The sequence below is a fragment of the Helianthus annuus genome, chromosome 16 (genome assembly GCF_002127325.2).
Source record: "Helianthus annuus cultivar XRQ/B chromosome 16, HanXRQr2.0-SUNRISE, whole genome shotgun sequence".
NCBI classification, from domain to species: Eukaryota; Viridiplantae; Streptophyta; class Magnoliopsida; order Asterales; family Asteraceae; genus Helianthus; species Helianthus annuus.
In genome coordinates, this window is record NC_035448.2 from 187,652,600 (window position 1) to 187,674,075 (window position 21,476).

The 21,476-nt window shown below is 37.0% G+C and overlaps 1 long non-coding RNA gene across 1 annotated transcript; it reads right to left on the minus strand.

Annotated features, from left to right (window-relative positions):
- Positions 1 to 16,885: 16,885 nt before the first annotated feature.
- Positions 16,886 to 19,787, minus strand: LOC110918698. Its single transcript, XR_002581518.2, has 3 exons — positions 19,628 to 19,787; positions 17,908 to 18,021; positions 16,886 to 17,112 (listed from the first exon to the last, which is right to left on the minus strand). It is a non-coding gene; the product is annotated as an uncharacterized LOC110918698 (long non-coding RNA).
- Positions 19,788 to 21,476: the final 1,689 nt, after the last annotated feature.

Sequence of the window (21,476 nt, forward strand, 5' to 3'; positions counted from 1 at the left end):
TTCTTTGCTTGGGAGGATGCCGTTGAGGGTTCGGGCAGTCTACTTTTATTCCTTTTCTTGTATTTATGTTAGAATTAGCTGTCTTTTTGCTTCTTTTGTGAATTTGAGCTCATTTCATCCTGAAAATACAAAAGGAAGACAAAAACACTCTTTTTCCAACATTAGTACTTAAGAAGGGTTAGTTTTATGCCTTATTTGATGTAATTTATATGTTGCATTTTACACACATCAGCTGCCAACAATTTTATGTTATTAAGAGTCTTTTCTTTTTTGAGTCATGTATTGTTTCCTTTGTTTGATAACTAATAACAAAATTCTAATGATCCAAATTACTATGAGCAACAAGTGATTATATATAGACGATCTTACCTGATGCCTGGAAACCGTAACCTGTACAAATTTCTAACAGTTAAGGCTGTTAATTTAGCCACCATCTCAAATATATGCTTCCCTTCGACATAACTACTCCCAAAAGCCGTTCTTGATATCACTTCAGTTGTTACTATCCCAAATTCTTTATCCACATCAATATTTTGGCCTTCAAAGTCCTTCCACTTCTCTAGCATCGTCTCGATGCTTCTGCTCATCTCAGGAATCATTTTCTGTGGCTTCAGTTTTAGGATATTCAAGTTTCTGATCGAATTACATAAATTTAATTAACCTTTGAAGTTTGAATTGAAATAAATGATTCCCACCTTCAAACTTTCTGCATGGAAAGTATGGTTGGCTAGTTTTCGAACCTTTGCCCATTTTTCACCTTCGTTTGTTATAAGTGATTCGCCTAAAAGCTTCTTTGCATACCCTACCATATCCATCTTTGGATAAGCTCCTTCTCGGTTGTTTAGAACTTCTTTTACAAGCTCCGGATCAGTAACGAAAAGTTGTGCATCCGACCCATGCCAGTTTATAAAATTCAACCGTGGAAAACATTTCAAACACATATATAAACCTTTGAAACGAACACAACTTATGCATGGTAAAAATCTCACCGTAGGTTTTGATCCAAGAGTAGACGTGCGGCTGAATTCGTGGAAAAATGTCGTGTGACATGATATCCATGGGGTGGTTCATGGACTGGCTTCTCATGGCAGCGATAACTCGGGTGTTTCCATGAGGGAATTCGTAAGGGAGACCTTTGATTCCTTGGGATTTCATCATTTTCTGAATACTTATGGGAGTCCACCATGCTTTACGAACAAACGTATAGAGTAGCCGAAGGAGAAGAAGAAGAAGACTTGATATCTCAATAATCTGAAGGGCTAGAACAAGAGCCATAACTTGGAAGAACTCTTTGTTTTTCTGTCATATATAGGGGGAGGTATTAAGGAACCATAAAATGGTATATTTGTTTGCTACTTCATTGCATTCATTTATTTAAATTTTTATCTTTTTTTAAACAGCTAAGACTGTGCGGATGAAGTGGCATGGGGATCTCAATCACGCCGGCACACCACCCCAGGTGAAGGCATGGAGGTGGCGTGGGGCACCGGCGTCAAGATCTTCACACGGCGTGGGGCTTGGAGGGTTGTCAGCGTGTAGGTTGTTGGTTTGTTGTTTCACTATAGCCGTTGAACGACTATACTTGTAGGATCGTTTGGACACCCGAATGAGTCGTTCAGAGGCTTTCTCCTTGGTTTCAGGTGCGGAATAACAAGAAACTAAGGTAGAAACAGCAGGCAAATCACTTTAACTACTTGTTTTACTGATTTCAAACGTTTACAGCTCAAATCTCGCACCGACAGAACTTCGGCACGATTTCTACAACTGTTACAAATGGAATCGCACATTGGACTATTTATAGAGCACTGGGACCGCTTATTGGACAGGCCCAATAAGCGGCCCATGACATTGGAGCGGTCCAGACAACTTGTCATACGAGCGGTCCAAGCATCATGTCATATGAGCGGTCCAGGTTAGTTACCATTCGAGCGGTTCACATAAGATGCCACTCGAGCGATCCAACATGATCACTCGAGCGGTCCACTAACCCAATGGTCCTAAGAGCGATCCATTTAATCTAATTTGACTCTAAAAGCGGCCCAACATCTAAAACCTATACATTTCACTATTTCTCATATTTCGAGCCCAAATCTAACGTTCTAAGACATTGACTCGATACAAGACTAGACATTGACTCGATACAAGACGGAATCAGCAGATGTAGTGCACCAACAGACTCCCCCTCAGATGTTGATGGAGTCGACTATCGAGTCACACCAATGCTGTCTTCAGTTCTTCAGTCTTGATCAGTCTTCGGGCTTCTCTCTCTTTATCATTCTATCATTCTAAGACACGAACGAAGATGTAGTCGACAGACAACTGCACCAACAGGACTCCCCCTTGAATGTTGACGGAATCTTTAGTGAGAGTCTTCAAACAATCACAACTCTTCAATCTTGTTCGGCCTTCTTCAGGAACTCAGACTGGAATAATATTTTCTTCAGGAATTCCTTCCTGAAATCACATGCCTGGATCATTCTCTGGCTCTAACTTTCATCAGACTCCCCCAAACATAATGCTGAGATCTCTGTCTGGAAATCATTATCACCATTGAAATCAACTCCTGGCTTTCTCTGTTTAAGCTCTCCTCTGGTTCTGCTGTGTCTCCTGGCTATTCGTAGCAACAGGATCAGAAACCTGCAAAACTCAACCATACTATTACAAACTAATACAATTTGCAATTTCAACTTAATGAAACATCAAATCATATAAGAAAAATTATGAAGATCAAACTGTAGGTTACCATTCAACTTATTCATCAAGTTAATGAACCAATTTTGCATTTCAAATCTTCACAATTTTACACTCTTTCCCAAACCACAAGTTCAACATGTTTAGCACTTGAAATGTCGAATATCAGTTCTTCACACTCTGTTGTCGAAAATCTTTTTGTAATTTTCAAATATTAAACAAAAATACAATATTTTTGGATTTTTGAATTTATAGAAAAACAGAAATGAACACTATTTTTGAGAGATTGTGCAAGAGGATCATATCGGTTTTTTTTAGACATATCACCAACACCGTTGATCTTGATTAATCAGCAAATGTTAAAAACAAATTTACTTCTGATTGTCAGTATTGTTGTCCACTTAAACCTCTACACAAATTTTCAATTGATTCAAGATACGTATTTAATGTATTAGCACTTAAACTTATTTGAGTGTCCCACCTCTTGAATATACTCCCGTATCCAGATCCCAATATTCTGATCTACAAGTAAGTATAACTACAAATGATATCTGTATATAAATTAGGGAAAAATGCGAGAACTGAGGGATCTCAGGTCAGAACTTCCGTTCAGCAGAGAGATATCAGCTTCGACTTAGCAGTGGGTCCCCTTTAGAGGATCTTTTTTAGCTACAACAACTGATCATCAATTTTATTGTCTAATCAGCTGAGGGCTTTATGCTATGTTTCAAGCATATGAAGAAAGTATTAGCCAGAGACTAGGTCAGAACTACCGTTCAGCAGAAGTCCCGGAATAATACCCCAGACATCATTTGAGTACAAGAACCTAGTATTTCAGAATAAGAAACCTTTCAGACGAGATTTCAGGGGTTACCTATATATCCAAGTAGTGTTCCCCACAAAATAAGTAAGTTTGATTTTAAGTTTATATCTCGAATACAATTTACTAACTGTGTGAAGCCTACTGACACATCATTAGTAAGACTTGTTTAAAAACAATTTTGTCTTTACAAATCTCTAGCATGCTGTGATAGTCCACCAATGTACTATCATCTCCTCTTTTTGCAGCAAAACTCATTTTCATTTTTCAATTTTTTAAATTTTTTAAAATTTTATTACTCCCCCTAAAATCAAAATATATTTCAATTTTGATTTTCTGAAGAAAAAAAATTGAAAACAAACTATACAAGAAACTTGACAACATTATGTGAATTACCTCAATTCACCATTCTCGTGCAAAAACAATCAGAACTCCCCCTCACAACAAACTATTTTCCCATAATGATTTCAAAACACTTAAGTTTGTTTCAATCAAAATGGTTTTTCTGGAAAAATTAGTTTGTGTTCCAACCATTTGTAGATTTGAGGTTTATCTCATCATCTTGTTTTCTTCAAACCTTTTAAAGATTTATCATTTCCAGTTTACCATAAACCACCTGTAGAAAATCAAGTACAACTTAATGTCCCTGATTTACCACATTTGAGGCGAAAAATCACCAAAGTGAAATTTCTCAAGAAATGTGCCGATTCATGATCCACGATACCATCTTGGGATCTCCGGCAAGTCAGGTTTTTCTATTTAAACAATTTCACCCAAGCCTGACTGCCCTTGGGTGATTTTGAATTCTTGCTCAACAATGGTGGAAAGTTTTTCTCATCCATTGTTAAACTAGAATCTTCAACTTTTACCTCTACCAATGGCTCTTCTGGTTTTACCATACCAGAATCATTGCCTGCAGGTGGCTTGTCCGACTTTGATCTGTCAGATTCATCGCCGACCTTTTCTTTCTTCTTCTCCTATTTTGTCCTCAGATTTGTATCTGATGAATTCTTTTTGCTCAACTTTGCAAATGAAGGAGTAGATTCATCAGAACTATTAATCTGTTTGTCCCGTGAACCCGAGGACAAAATCTTCTCGAGATATTCTCTTGCTTTCTTCCTCTTCTTCCTCAGTCGGTCTTTCTGCCCCTGTGAAAGTTTAACTTTCTTTTCCTGAATTGACTGTACTGGAACTTTAGGTTTCAGAACCTTTTGTTCCTGGGGCTTGACTTTGACTGGAATTTTTGCCATTTTCTAAGAATTAGCCCTCAATCTTTCATTCGATTTCCTCGGGCAATCTCTGGCAATGTGACCTTTGATGTTGCAGTTAAAGCACCTCCTGGTCTCATAACTCCAATACTGGCAGTTAACAGCAATGTGTCCATGATATCCACAACTATAACACATTCTGTTATCGTACCTATCACCATTTTTAGTCCAAACGCTCAGATCAAAGCATTGTTTGGCTTGGTGATACTCCTTCCTCAACCTTGCTGAATTTGACTTTGAAGCACTGTGATCTGTCCTGCACCCAACAATTTTTGAATTTTCATTTTTTAAGCCTTTTGATTTCTGATTGCGATTGGATGATTGAACTGATGAGTTTTTTTCTTCATTTTTAAATTTTTGTTTCTGTTTTACAATCTTCTTCACAGGTTTCTGCTTAGAGCATTCTCCCTTTTCAGTCGAAAGTAAAACAGTTTTCTGAAATTTTTCTTTTAATTTCAAAATTTTTTCCTTTTTCTTAATTTCAGCATCAGATTCTGGCTCAGACTCATCTGCTGAATAAAATTCCTCATTTTCATCATCAGTTTTCTCATCACAATCTTCAACTTTTTCACTTATCGGTATAGAATTGATTGGTTTTGGACAAGGAAAATTCAAACCGTCAGATTTAGTCACAAAACCTTTCAATTTCTTCTCAAGTTCATCAATTTTGTTCCTCGAATTCTCAGCTTCACTTTCAAGCTGAGATATTCTCCCAAAATGAGACTTGATAGTTTTCTCATTCTCAATCTTCAAATTTTCAAGAACAGATTTTTCATCCTTCAAAACTTTTATCTGTTCCTGAAATTTTGATTCATTCGCTTTCAGGTTTTTGTTTTCTAACTTGATCCAGAAATCTTCATCTTCTGATGATTTCTGTTTGCTTTCAAGTTCTTTTTCCAACTTTTTGATTTTCACTTGAGCGTACTCACCTTCTTTTTCAAGTTTAATGATTTTCTGAAGATGGGAATTTAACACTTTCTGTTTTTCAATGTTGTTTTTACTAAACACATTTCTCCCATCTTCAAGAATTTTCATTTGATTTTGAAAATCTTTCTCAATTTTTGATTTTTCAATTTCAAAATTCTTAATTTTCTCTCCAAAAACCTTTTCTTTTTCTTTCAATTTCTTGTTTTCAAATGTCAAACTGTTCAAACCAACCAACAGTTTGTCATTTTCAGCTTTTAACTTCTCACAAATTTCCTGAACCATAAGAATCTGTTTATCATCAGTTTGCTTCTCATCTTTCAGCTTCTTAACTTCGGATGTCAAACTTTCCACATTCTTCAATAGTTTGTCATAGTCAATCTTGAAGCTGTCACACTTAAAGCATACTGTTGCATTCTTCACAGATTCTTTAGCTTTTGAAGTTTCTTCTTCTTTTTCCCTGAATGTACATGCACAAAATATTTTAACGAAATCAAGAGGATTTCCATTATTATCAATATAACAACCTCGTTTGAAATCGTATTTCATCACATATTTTGCTCCAATACATACACATATTCTCTTATCTATTTCGCCAATCACATTCAAACTTAGATTCTCTAGGTTTCCTTTTATCTTGTCAATCAATTCTCTTTTAATTTTATCATTCTCATAACTATGTGTTTTGAGTTTTTTAAAAACTCTGATGAATTCAATTTTGATAACCCAGAGAAACCAGAATTCGATCTTATATTCGTCAAAATATCATCCCATTCTGTAGGTAAAGCATCTGCAATTTTTGATACTTTTTCTCCATCTGTCAACCTTATCTCATATTTTTCCAATTTGCCCAGTAAATAGTTAAATCTGCTTTCCATCTCCTCCAAAGTCTCATTCTTTTTGCACAAAAAATTTTCAAGCCGCATAATCCATATCTGTTTATCATCTTGTTGTTCATAACTACTATACAAACGATATCCGTCATTTAATCTTTCAAGATGATAGTTCTCCTGTTCATCAAACACCATCGCCATGTTTCGCTAAAATCCGATACGTATTTGTTGACTAATACGCGAACCAGGTGTGACAGGAAAAACGAACCAAACAACAATTTTGCCAAATAAGCGGTCCAGATAAGCGTATCAGAATCGGTCCAAATAAGCGGTCCACAACTAGTCCAAATAAGCGATTCAGACTTGATCCGAATAAGCGGTTCACAAAAGAATTTAATTTGGAGCGGTCCAAGATCAATCCGTCTGAATGAGCGATCCAAGATCTTGTCCGGATAAGCGGTTCAAAATCGGTCCAAATAAGCGGTTTGAGAAGATGTCCGGATGAGCAGTTCAAGAGCAATCCGACCGAATGAGCGGTCCACGATCTGTCCGGATGAGCGGTTCAAGAACTTGTTCGATCGAGCGGTCCACAATCTCAAATCCAATTTTGACCCACTAAAACTTCGAATTTTGATCCGAAACTTTCAAGGGTTTGTCACGGTACTATTTTGCACAATCTGTGAGAATTTGAACGAATTCCGACCGTGAAATCTTCCCGAATCAGAAAAAGAAGGTGTAGAAGTAAGAAAAAGTGACGAAAACCAGCTAATTTCTGTAGAGAACCTCCTCCTGAGCTCTGATACCAATTGTAGGATCGTTTGGACACCCGAATGAGTCGTTCAGAGGCTTTCTCCTTGGTTTCAGGTGCGGAATAACAAGAAACTAAGGTAGAAACAGCAGGCAAATCACTTTAGCTACTTGTTTTACTGATTTCAAACATTTACAGCTCAAATCTCGCACCGGCAGAACTTCGGCACGATTTCTACAACTGTTACAAATGGAATCGCACATTGGACTATTTATAGAGCACTGGGACCGCTTATTGGACAGGCCCAATAAGCGGCCCATGACATTGGAGCGGTCCAGACAACTTGTCATACGAGCGGTCCAAGCATCATGTCATATGAGCGGTCCATGTTAGTTACCATTCGAGCGGTTCACATAAGATGCCACTCGAGCGATCCAACATGATCACTCGAGCGGTCCACTAACCCAATGGTCCTAAGAGCGATCCATTTAATCTAATTTGACTCTAAAAGCGGCCCAACATCTAAAACCTATACATTTCACTATTTCTCGTATTTCGAGCCCAAATCTAACGTTCTAAGACATTGACTCGATACAAGACTAGACATTGACTCGATACAAGACGGAATCAGCAGATGTAGTGCACCAACAATACTTAAAAAAAGGAATTTTTTAATTAAAAATAAATATATTCAGTATCTAGAAAGTCAAACACATTCAACCATTTTTATCCATTCTCTTCCAATCCACTCCAAAATTTATATAATTCTCTCTATTTTTATAACAAAAAAATGCATCCCCATAACCATTCCTTTGACCCAAGAACCCGTATGGCCGAGGCGATACACCGAAAACTCGTTCGCCTCAAAATCGTCCTCTACAAGTTCAGAGTAACTTACCCGACGTAATGGCATACGTGAATATCTTAACGCGTATGTTTTATCCACCTCAACTTCAACTACCAGACTTCCACCACAAACAACTCATTCCTATATTCCAAACGCCTCCTACACCCGAACTCGTGTCGGAAACCCAACAACAAGATGTTGAACTGCCATCTTGAAAGGTTAAAAAGAGAAGCCATAGGAAGAAACCGAGGCGGAGAAGTCCCAAGTCGCTGACCGAGTTGTTCATCCGTGGACAAACGACGAAGGAAGAGTTTTAACAAAATCTTAGTTACACATTTCGGAGAACCCGATTTTAGGTACTTTTTATTTTATTTTTCATGGAAAAAAATATACATCGTTAAATTAATATATATTTTATTTTATCTTGGATACACCTTTTTTAGTGTTATATATATTTTACTAATACGTTGTTTTTAGATAGGTATTTATTAACACGAAACCGTATTTTGGGATTGAATAACGATCTTTATCTTGAAACGATGAAATGAAAGCCCTACTGGAAGAATGCTAGTCTCTCGTTAAAGTGGCGGGAAATAAATCACCGCCTTCAATGGTTACTATCATAACATCAAGAACACCCAAAAAGCGGTGAAATTGAAGCCGATTACATGACAAGAGCGTTTAATACTTATCAAGATAAAAAGAAAGGTCTGTTCAAATTTATTCAACGCTGAGAAGTGGCGTGACACTCTAGCACATGGGCAAAAGTATCTCTTGCGGTGGAACCGTCGTCCAAAAGGGCGAAAACAAACTCCTCTACTAATCGTTTGGATCCCCGTAACGATTATGATCTAAATTTAAACGACGATGATGTCCATGTTGAAGCGCAACGACCACCCGTTATTAATAAATAAAAAAGAAGGAGTAAAAATCATATACTTTGGGTGTAGACTACAACGAACATTTTTCCGACCTAAATGAACGTATTGGTACGTTTAATAACATACAACAAGAAAGGCTCGACCAAAAAGAAAAGATTATAACATTTTTCCGAAGAAAATTTGAGTTTGAAAAAAGGAGAAGGATTTCGCGAAAAAAAAAAAAAACAAGAGGATATGAAATTCCTTGCTATAGACATAGATCACCTTGACAGTGTTTAAAGAGAAATGTACGACTGAATAAAAATAGATATCATGAAAAAAATATGGTAGTTAGTTTGTTTTTTTAATTATGTTTATTAATTAGTTACGTTTTTATTATTTTCATTATTTTTTAAGTTTATATGATGTTATTCTTTATTTAATATAAGTGTTTTTTTTTTATTTTATTGATTTGTTTTTTTATGATAAGTTAAATAAAAAAGTGGTAGCTACATGACATGACACTCCACGCTTCATCCTACCCTGTGCTTTTTGGGGCTTGAAAGGGATAACCCCTGTTGATGTGGCAGCCACATGTCGCTTCATTCTCTCCCTTCAAGCCTCTCCACTCCAAATAGCCTAAGCTTTCTCCCCGTAAATTCTATATTAGATTACACCTCTTAAAGATTGAACCTTGATCTCTTCTTTACAAGAAATAATTACTCTTGACCACTAGACATTCTTTTTAATTTTTTTATTTGATTATTTCATCAATGATATAATCGAATTCATACTATGTTATTTTTTTGTATAAGCTAGGATGTAAATGTATCTTCAGAGTCCTGTATTTTTAAACATTCAATTATGGTTTTTCTTTTATTTTGAATCTGATTTGATGTGAATAAGGGTATCTTCTGGAATGTAAAATGTATTATCTTCGGTATAGGCAAATTATTTGATGTTTGATGAAGTTATCTGTTATTACACTGTAGCGAGTTGATCGAATTAAGATGTAATCGGCTAGATTTCTCTTGATTATCTAGATCGGTTACAACTAAGAATCAAAAGTAACATAGAGATGTAATACAGAAAAGATCACACATATCAATTATCTCCTAATCCTTTAGAGTTATTTGTTGTTAGGGGTATTGGATCAGAGTAGGCTCGAGCGGAAGTGGAACAAACACACACACACACACTAGCAGAAAATAAAGAACACGAGAACTTACGTGTTCGGTCAAGGTGACCTACGTCCACGGGTTGCAACTAGGGTTTTACTTTTATTAGATGCTCACAACTGTTTTCAGAATGACACAGACTACAGTTACATAATAGGTATTTATAGAACAAGATTAGGGTTTCCTACTTGGTCAACAAGTTAACTAAGCGGGCCTAATAACTAGGGCCGGCTAACCCTAGCTAGGGCAGGCTAACCCTAATTAGGGTCGGCTACCCTAAAGCCTACGAACCCAACAATCTTCCACTCGGAGGCTTTGCAAAGTCCACAAAGTGCATCCAAGAAACCCATCACCAGTAACTTCAGTAATATTTACGTTCAACTCTTCCCAGCCTCCAGTTTCAAGAACAAGCTAAGACTTCAGTCACATCCAAGCCACCTAGTTGCAACCACACCTCTCATCAAGTAACTGAGAGACCAGTTGAAGCTCCCACAAGCTCCAACCCAACAGTCTTATCAGACCCATTCTCTATCTCAACCGGCTTGCACGATCCACCAGCTCCAGAGATACACCGAGAATTAATACCACTCTCCACATTTTGCAAACTATTTCCAGAAAAGCTTTTTTCTTCAGTCGGAATCTTCGTCTTCAAAACCCAACGGTTCTTTGTGATTGTACCCGGAACACGACCCATGCTCCCACTATCACCAAATCCCCTGACTGGCTTAAACTTAGACCCCCGACCACATTCAACTGACATCCCCAAAGCACTAGGATTCAAGTTCGCAAATTGAACCCTCTTCCGCTTACTAGATTCAATGAACCAGACTTTATGTTGTACAGGGACGGTTACTCCCTCAACAGGTATCTCAACTAGATACAACGATCCTCGTCTCCTCCCATGTAACGCCCATATTTTTTATTCCAAATAAGTATTATTATTTACAAAATTCGGGCATGACCCATTCGTATAATGAACAATTCCCTGTAAGAACTTAAACATGACGCAGCGGAAAATATGAGCCCAAAAATTTTCTTTCTTATTTAGACCCATCACTTATTTAAAAGCTCAAATACAAATGATAAACATTTACAAAAAAGGGATTAACAATAACCACATTAAAGTAACACTTCAAGACAATACATAAATCGGACTATGTGGTCGTTCTTCCCGTACAATCTTTAATTTGGGGCTCGATCAATGCATGCTTATCTTCGATAGTAGTGGTAGAGATACATGCAATACCTGTGAACATCACATACAACTTAACCATTAGTCATTGACAACGTTATACAACATGATTCTCATATAATCTAATAGTGAATAACATTTAACAATGAAACTTTGATTTATTTAACTATCTTCTCGTATTTTCTTATTCAGAGTTCGACTTCGAAACTTCAAGAACCCGGTGTTCATATACCTGCAATGCATTTCAATCTTAAACACACCATTAGCAATCATTAATGCTCGAACATAATGAAACCATTCCGTACCATTCCTTTATACATTTATAAGTTATAACATTTCGCATTCACAAACGTGTACATTCCTAATTTTTACGTGCATTCATAGCAACCACTTTTTACTTACATATATTATTTTTTTTATTTTCAGCCCCTTCACCCGGCCGGGTCGGGTTAACCACCCGGCCGTGTCAACTAACCATATATTTTTCACAGAAACTTCACCCGGCCGTGTCAGCTCACCACCCGGCCGTGTCAGCTCTGCACTTTCCCAGCCATTAATTCTTACCGAAACGAACATAACTCTCTCATTTTTGATCCGTTTTACCCGATTCTTTTTCCTACGCGCAAGTAATTTAATTACGGATCCGTTTATCACTTCGGATAGCATCAAAATCTGATTTATAAGCAAACGGCTTATAAACCCCTTTATACATTATTTGACCCGTCTAATCCTACTAGTTTACTTTCATTATAAACAACTCCTTTGTTATACTAAAATAATACTTACCTCAATACTTCTCATTCATTACATGATTCTTGCATATTTTTCTACACATAAATATTAAATATTACGTACATACTAAGAAGTGAATTGGAATCACTTACATCGTGCGTCCGAGTTGTGCATAGCTTCTTTATTTACCCTTGATCCGTTAGCCTTCCATTCTTGAGTCCATGTCAATTGGGATTCCTATCATTTCAAGTCATTACGTCCATATCATAGTTAGTATGCATGTTCGTTCATATCACATCCATTCCTAGCTCTTAGCTACATAGACTTTCATTAGTCAAGCTTATCATGCATATGACATGAACCGACAACCACAATATTCAACATTCACTCACTCAAATTTATTATCATACGTACGTACACATAATTGTTCTAACACTTGTAGTATCGTCATACACATTTCATATTCATGTTATGTGGTACATACAACTACATGATTACTTGATTTTATATCCGATGTTCACAAGATCAATTTTACATATAGTAACGCTTTAAACACACTTAACAACTGTAAACATTCACCGGAAGCAATATTTAGTGTTTAGTAAATCGGTGACTAGAAAAACATATGTTTTAAGTCCATAAAACACATTATTTTCATTGCTGCATTTTTCACGCAGCAGCTGTTTGGGGTCACTTTTCCCCTTTTTAATCATATAATCTGACTTCGACTTTCAAATAAGAATTGTAATATGCGAAACAACCTTTTCAACGATATAAGGCTCGTTGTCTAACTCCTAATAACGAATGAGATACGGCCTTTACAAGATGACTATCTAGGGCTGTCAAAAGTGACGAATTTACTAACTTTTCATGCTGTTTTGACCCACTAAATCTCATAACCAGCCTCTTGTGACCAAATATGAAATGTATATACGAAACAACCTTTCCAACGATATAAGGCTCGTTGTGTAACTCTTAATAACGAATGAGATACGGCCTTTACAAGATGACTATCTAGGGCTGTCAAAAGTGACGAATTTACTAACTTTTAAACACAAACTTGAATCAATTCAAGTTTCATGTAGGCATTTTATCAAACACTTGATGGGTTTCACATTAATAGAATATATTGTACAAGTATCTTATGTTCATCTTCCTATTCTTGCCTTTAAAAATTCAAATACTATTGAAATCGACCTAAAATCACACCATACTCAAACTATCAAACAAACATTCATCGCATACAACATGCTACATAAATTTTTGAACAAGAATTCGACATAGGTGTTATACCCATGTCGCCACTTTCGTTAGCCCAAGTGGGTTTCATCTACAAACCTCAATTAACACCAAAATCTTGATAAATTCACAGTCCATATGATAATTCTAACATATATTCGTGCTCGATTTCATAAAATTTCATGAATTGATCATAACCTAATTCATACAAAAATCATCAAATCCAAAATTACCACTTACCATGTGTTTTACAGAGTTGAACAATCAAGAATCTTGTTCATGCAAGTTCGATTTCAGCCAGAATCCATCCAATTTGGTCGATTAGGGTTTGAGAAGGGGTTTCCCCCTTCTTTCTCTTCTCTGGTCGAACACCCACCTACGCCCAGGTGTGGGTGTGGGGTTTTTAATTTTATTTTTATATATTTTATCTTTTCACTCATTCAAAACTAACCCCTCATGTTTGTCACTTAATCATAATTGTCCCAATTTCATTTCCTTTCTTGTTTTGCTAGGCATTTAACTAGGTTTAATAACCTAGTTATTACATTTCCTTCTTTTAAACGCGTTAAAATACTGGCAACTAAGTAATTCGAATTTTGGGGCGTTACAAATCTACCCCCCTTAAAGAAGGTTTCGTCCCCGAAACCTCTTTCTTTTCTGCCATAACCCGTCTAGTTTTATTCTCGTTTGTTCATTCATTCGAGTTACATTGGAAGACTTACATAAGCATGTTGTGAGAATTTACACTAGTCACACATCCCATAGTCATCATTATTTCATTCATTTCCGCATACAATCTCGTTCACTCGTACGCATTCAACACATCATACTCATTCATGCATATAATCATCTAACAATAGACCTACTTATAAACGAGTTCCGTCCCTTCGTACAAATAACATATTTTAACACATTTGTAGGTTCAAGTTCTATTCACATATGGGTTTTAGAGTCTAAGGCGAGCTTTCATTTTAAGCCCGCCACAATTTACGGCTATCATCCGTGTCTTACGATTACTACTTGCTGGTTAAACTCGTTTAATGGTTTACTTATTAGGCACTAGCATTCATACAGCTCAATGACATTAAGTTCGAGTTGAAATTCATTCCTTGGTCGACCTATAAGAGTCAAACCTTCCTTTTCATGTCACATTTTGTGCTATCAATAATTCATACAGAAGTTCAATCATAGCATAAAATTTTATATTCATATATTAAATAATTTGCTAACCTTACTTCCTTGACGCAGTACTTGGACATGCAGCAACGAGCCGATCCTCTTCGTCACCATCCATACCATGTTTCGGATTGACCTCATTCATCCGTGTGACGAGCTTTCGCTTATGAACATTCTTTCACTGACCTTACTAGGATTATCACTCCTGGTTTCTTATTTATATATTAATACTTTCTCAACTCCTTCGTAGAACATTGATGCGTTCCACCTGTACAAAACAGGTCCATACGTGACCATTTCTTAACATGTCATTTTAGTTGTTTGACCCATTCACGATGGTTCAATACATAACTGTTCTTCCGCAATTCTTTAACTTATTTATCAACTTCTGCAGTTTGACTTTTCAAAGTCAACCTGCCACTTCTTTCACTTTTATGAATACACATAACGAAGTACATGTTTGTACTTCTTGTCAATGCAAGCATATATTTAATTTCATCACTTTATGCTTTAGTGCTCCTCACGTACACTTGTCCTTTCCATTAAAGCTTAGGTCTTTCGCCCGGGTCGTAACCCGTCATTCACTTTGACTCTCTAGAGTCAAGTATCAACATATTTCACGCTTGTAATTTATCCAATGTTTATTTCTTACGGCTACAACTTCTTGCCACATCAACCGTTTTCGATGTTTCATACCTACTTAATGAACCGAACTAATCTATCCATTCTTTATTACTTCTTTGATTATTAACAATTCATCTTCATTCGGCTTCTCAAAAGTCAAACTACAATCACCTTTTTACCCGCATTTTATTACTTGCTTTATTACTTATCATTATATTTCGTTTGACCTTCGGAAGTCTACTTTGTAAATACAATCTTACATATGCCTATCGATTATTCTATCCTGACGCATCCATCTCTAGTCGAGTCATAAACTCTTATTAAATGCATAACTTTTATACATACCTAGCACAAGTCGAAATCCATTGACTTGTTATCCATATTTTGCTTGACTATTTCCTTCCCGTTTGTGACATTACATTTCCGTACATCATGCTCACCTACAATTAAATAACTTAACCATTTCAAACATTAATACCTGGTTCGAATGGTACTCACCATTCGACCCGCATAACTCATTTATCCTTTCAGCCATCCTTTCATACAATACTTGAGCGTAATTATATTCATATATTTACATATATATATAAGTTCAAAACAAAGCAATAATAATATCCGCTTCACAAGGAATATTTACTCGTTCTATCTATAATTATTAAAAATTTTGAGCCCTTCACTCTTGTCATCCATTCTTACTTATCTGATTCGTGCCTATTTACAAATTTCGAACTTTTTCATCCTATCATTCATTCCCTTCTATGTTTCGAATCCGTCTCGCGATTACTAACATATCATTCATATCTTTCATCCCTTTCATGTTTCGAATCCGTCTCGTGGATTCTAACATATCATTCATATCTTTTATTCTTTGAATCCGTCTCGCGGATTCTAACATATCATTCATATCTTTCATTCTTTGAATCCGTCTTGCGGATTCAAACTTTGCATTCATATCTTGTTGATCCGTACTTTCTTACAGATTCAACATTCTTCATTCTTATCATTTATACTTTTTACTCTTACGTAGTATCCTCAATTTCCCGAGAGTCTTATTACCCATTTCACCCGCACGCCCACCTGCTACCCAGTTCTACCAGACATACCTTCGATAATTACCACGGTCTCACGAACGTCATATGCTTCTTGCGTACTGGCCAGGTGCGCAATCCACATACTAGTTTCGTGCCTTCGTGTAATCATCGCCTTATGTCCGAGAAGTGGGTTTCAATTTCGTGCATATTTCTAAAACTTCCCCAAGACCACATCATTGTCTTTCGTTAAATAATTACCCTCCCAAGGAGATCTCTTCCTTTTTCTTTTAACATCGGTACCCATACATATTAATAGCGTGTACCTGGGGTTAATTTGCCTGATTGCATCTTTGCCTGCCTTAGTATTCATCCTATTCCGCATCCACGGACCATCCTCTTCAAACACTTATACTTACCTTGCACATACAAAACCGTTAGTTTCTTTATTCACATGCATAAATACATACTTACATTTGCTTTTACCTTTAGATCTTGATCGAGTCCTGGATTGTACGGGTTCCTGGTTACAAGAGCACGCAGGTTTGAGTTCAAGTATTTGCCTCCTCATACTTGATTTCCCTCAAACCAGGGCTCTGATACCAACTTGTAACGCCCATATTTCTTATTCCAAATAAGTATTATTATTTACAAAATTCGGGCATGACCCGTTCGTATAATGAACAATTCCCTGTAAGAACTTAAACATGACGCAGCGGAAAATATGAGCCCAAAAATTTTCTTTCTTATTTAGACCCATCACTTATTTAAAAGCTCAAATACAAATGATAAACATTTACAAAAAAGGGATTAACAATAACCACATTAAAGTAACACTTCAAGACAATACATAAATCGGACTATGTGGTCGTTCTTCCCGTACAATCTTTAATTTGGGGCTCGATCAATGCATGCTTATCTTCGATAGTAGTGGTAGAGATACATGCAATACCTGTGAACATCACATACAACTTAACCATTAGTCATTGACAACGTTATACAACATGATTCTCATATAATCTAATAGTGAATAACATTTAACAATGAAACTTTGATTTATTTAACTATCCTCTCGTATTTTCTTATTCAGAGTTCGACTTCGAAACTTCAAGAACCCGGTGTTCATATACCTGCAATGCATCTCAATCTTAAACACACCATTAGCAATCATTAATGCTCGAACATAATGAAACCATTCTGTACCATTCCTTTATACATTTATAAGTTATAACATTTCGCATTCACAAACGTATACATTCCTAATTTTTACGTGCATTCATAGCAACCACTTTCTAATTACATATATATTTTTTTTTAGCCCCTTCACCCGGCCGGGTCGGGTTAACCACCCGGCCGTGTCAACTAACCATATATTTTTCACAGAAACTTCACCCGGCCGTGTCAGCTCACCACCCGGCCGTGTCAGCTCTGCACTTTCCCAGCCATTAATTCTTACCGAAACGAACATAACTCTCTCATTTTTGATCCGTTTTACCCGATTCTTTTTCCTACGCGCAAGTAATTTAATTACGGATCCGTTTATCACTTCGACTAGCATCAAAATCTGATTTATAAGCAAACGGCTTATAAACCCCTTTATACATTATTTGACCCGTCTAATCCTACTAGTTTACTTTCATTATAAACAACTCCTTTGTTATACTAAAATAATACTTACCTCAATACTTCTCATTCATTACATGATTCTTGCATATTTTTCTACACATAAATATTAAATACTACGTACATACTAAGAAGTGAATTGGAATCACTTTCATCGTGCGTCCGAGTTGTGCATAGCTTCTTTATTTACCCTTGATCCGTTAGCCTTCCATTCTTGAGTCCATGTCAATTGGGATTCCTATCATTTCAAGTCATTACGTCCATATCATAGTTAGTATGCATGTTCGTTCATATCACATCCATTCCTAGCTCTTAGCTACATAGACTTTCATTAGTCAAGCTTATCATGCATATGACATGAACCGAAAACCACAATATTCAACATTCACTCACTCAAATTTATTATCATACGTACGTACACATAATTGTTCTAACACTTGTAGTATCGTCATACACATTTCATATTCATGTTATGTGGTACATACAACTACATGATTACTTGATTTTATATCCGATGTTCACAAGATCAATTTTACATATAGTAACGCTTTAAACACACTTAACAACTGTAAACATTCACCGGAAGCAATATTTAGTGTTTAGTAAATCGGTGACTAGAAAAACATATGTTTTAAGTCCATAAAACACATTATTTTCATTGCTGCATTTTTCACGCAGCAGCTGTTTGGGGTCACTTTTCCCCTTTTTAATCACATAATCTGACTTCGACTTTCAAATAAGAATTGTAATATGCGAAACAACCTTTTCAACGATATAAGGCTCGTTGTCTAACTCCTAATAACGAATGAGATACGGCCTTTACAAGATGACTATCTAGGGCTGTCAAAAGTGACGAATTTACTAACTTTTCATGCTGTTTTGACCCACTAAATCTCATAACCAGCCTCTTGTGACCAACTATGAAATGTAATATGCGAAACAACCTTTCCAACGATATAAGGCTCGTTGTCTAACCCCTAATAACGAATGAGATACGGCCTTTACAAGATGACTATCTAGGGCTGTCAAAAGTGACGAATTCACTAACTTTTCATGCTGTTTTGACCCACTAAATCTCATAACCAGCCTCTTGTGACCAAATATGAAATGTAATATGCGAAACAACCTTTCCAACGATATAAGGCTCGTTGTCTAACTCCTAACAACGAATGAGATACGGCCTTTACAAGATGACTATCTAGGGCTGTCAAAAGTGACGAATTTACTAACTTTTCATGCTGTTTTGACCCACTAAATCTCATAACCAGCCTCTTGTGACCAAATATGAAATGTAATATGCGAAACAACCTTTCCAACGATATAAGGCTCGTTGTGTAACTCTTAATAACGAATGAGATACGGCCTTTACAAATGACTATCTAGGGCTGTCAAAAGTGACGAATTTACTAACTTTTAAACACAAACTTGAATCAATTCGAGTTTCATGTAGGCATTTTATCAAACACTTGATGGGTTTCACATTAATAGAATATATTGTACAAGTATCTTATGTTCATCTTCCTATTCTTGCCTTTAAAAATTCAAATACTATTGAAATCGACCTAAAATCACACCATACTCAAACTATCAAACAAACATTCATCGCATACAACATGCTACATAAATTTTTGAACAAGAATTCGACATAGGTGTTATACCCATGTCGCCACTTTCGTTAGCCCAAGTGGGTTTCATCTACAAACCTCAATTAACACCAAAATCTTGATAAATTCACAGTCCATATGATAATTCTAACATATATTCGTGCTCGATTTCATAAAATTTCATGAATTGATCATAACCTAATTCATACAAAAATCATCAAATCCAAAATTACCACTTACCATGTGTTTTACAGAGTTGAACAATCAAGAATCTTGTTCATGCAAGTTCGATTTCAGCCAGAATCCATCCAATTTGGTCGATTAGGGTTTGAGAAGGGGTTTCCCCCTTCTTTCTCTTCTCTGGTCGAACACCCACCTACGCCCAGGTGTGGGTGTGGGGTTTTTAATTTTATTTTTATATATTTTATCTTTTCACTCATTCAAAACTAACCCCTCATGTTTGTCACTTAATCATAATTGACCCAATTTCATTTCCTTTCTTGTTTTGCTAGGCATTTAACTAGGTTTAATAACCTAGTTATTACATTTCCTTCTTTTAAACGCGTTAAAATACTGGCAACTAAGTAATTCGAATTTTGGGGCGTTACATCCCACAGGCAACAACAAGATTTCCATCAATCACCTTCCACTTCCCACCACCAAACCTAACATCTAGTCCATGTTTATCCAGTTAACTAACAAAAATAAGTTTCTTCGTTAAACCCCTGACGTTCTTTAAGTTCCATGTAGTGCCCAGTGGAGTCTTCAGATTGACATCTCCCATACCCGTAACATTAAGAACATGACCGTTAGCTAATCGTACCTTTCCAAAGTCTCCTTTTTTCAGATTCATCATCGTCTCCCCGCTGTGCATGGTGTGAAACGAAGAACCAGAATCCATAGCCCAAGAATCTATAGACTCTTCACAGCAAACCAGTACGTCACCGTCAGATTCATCTGACACAACATTGTTTACATGCTGCTTACCATCCTCTTTCTTAGGATCAGGACACTCGTTTTTAACATGCCCTTTTTCACCACAGTTCCAGCACCTCACATTCTTCCCAGCTTTAGACAAGCTTTTCCCACGACTCCTACTTCTTCTATTTTTACCTCTTCCCCTGCTAACACTGAGTATACTAGAAGTAGATCCTCCACTAGTGTTCCTCCGGCGAACGTCTTCACCCAAAACACTATCCTGGACCTGATCAAACTTCAAATTTCCAGTTCCAGCAGTTTCAGTGACCGTTGTCACAAATCCTGACCAACTATCAGGTAAGGAAGATAACAAAACCACAGCCTGAGTGTCATCATCCAACTTCATGCCCACAGTTGCTAACCTGGACAAAATCGAATTGACCTTGTTAATGTGATTGATATTCGCTAATTTACACATATTTTAGTCCCCCGTTTTACCCCTATTTTATGCGTTTTCGGCCGTAAAACCGTCATTCGGATACTTAATTATCTACATTTTTGTTTACAGGCCTAAAACAGCATACCAGACAAGATGATAGCGAAAACGAGGACTTTCCGGATAAAACGACGAAGCTGCGAACCTTCTGTTAGAAAAACTGACCTGGGCGTGTGGCACGGTCGTGCGACCTTATGCACGACCGTGCATATCCGATGATCCATGAAGACCGGCAGTGAACGAGGGTGCAACTCCGCATTGAAGGCCAACCCGAAATGGCACGGTCGTGCCGTATGCGGAACGGGCGTGCGGATCCGACGATCAAACAAGACCTCGGAACTGAACGACCAAAGAAACAGGCGTGCAACCAGACCTCGGAAAGGAACGGCCGTGCCAATTGAAGAACGGCTGTGCGTGTCCGAAGACCAGTCAACGATCTGTGACGTCACGCAGTATGGTGGACCACCACCAATAATTGCTTAAAGTGCACGGTCGTGCGATCGGAGAACGACCGTGCGACGTCGAAAAAAGCATAAAAACAGAACAGAACCATTCTATCAGTAACTCTGGAATTTTGGAGAGCTCCACAGGCGATTTTCAGGCTCCGGAAGCATCAGCTTTAGCCCGGATTCAAGCCACATTGCCCGGTTTTGCTCGTTTACTATCCGGATTCTT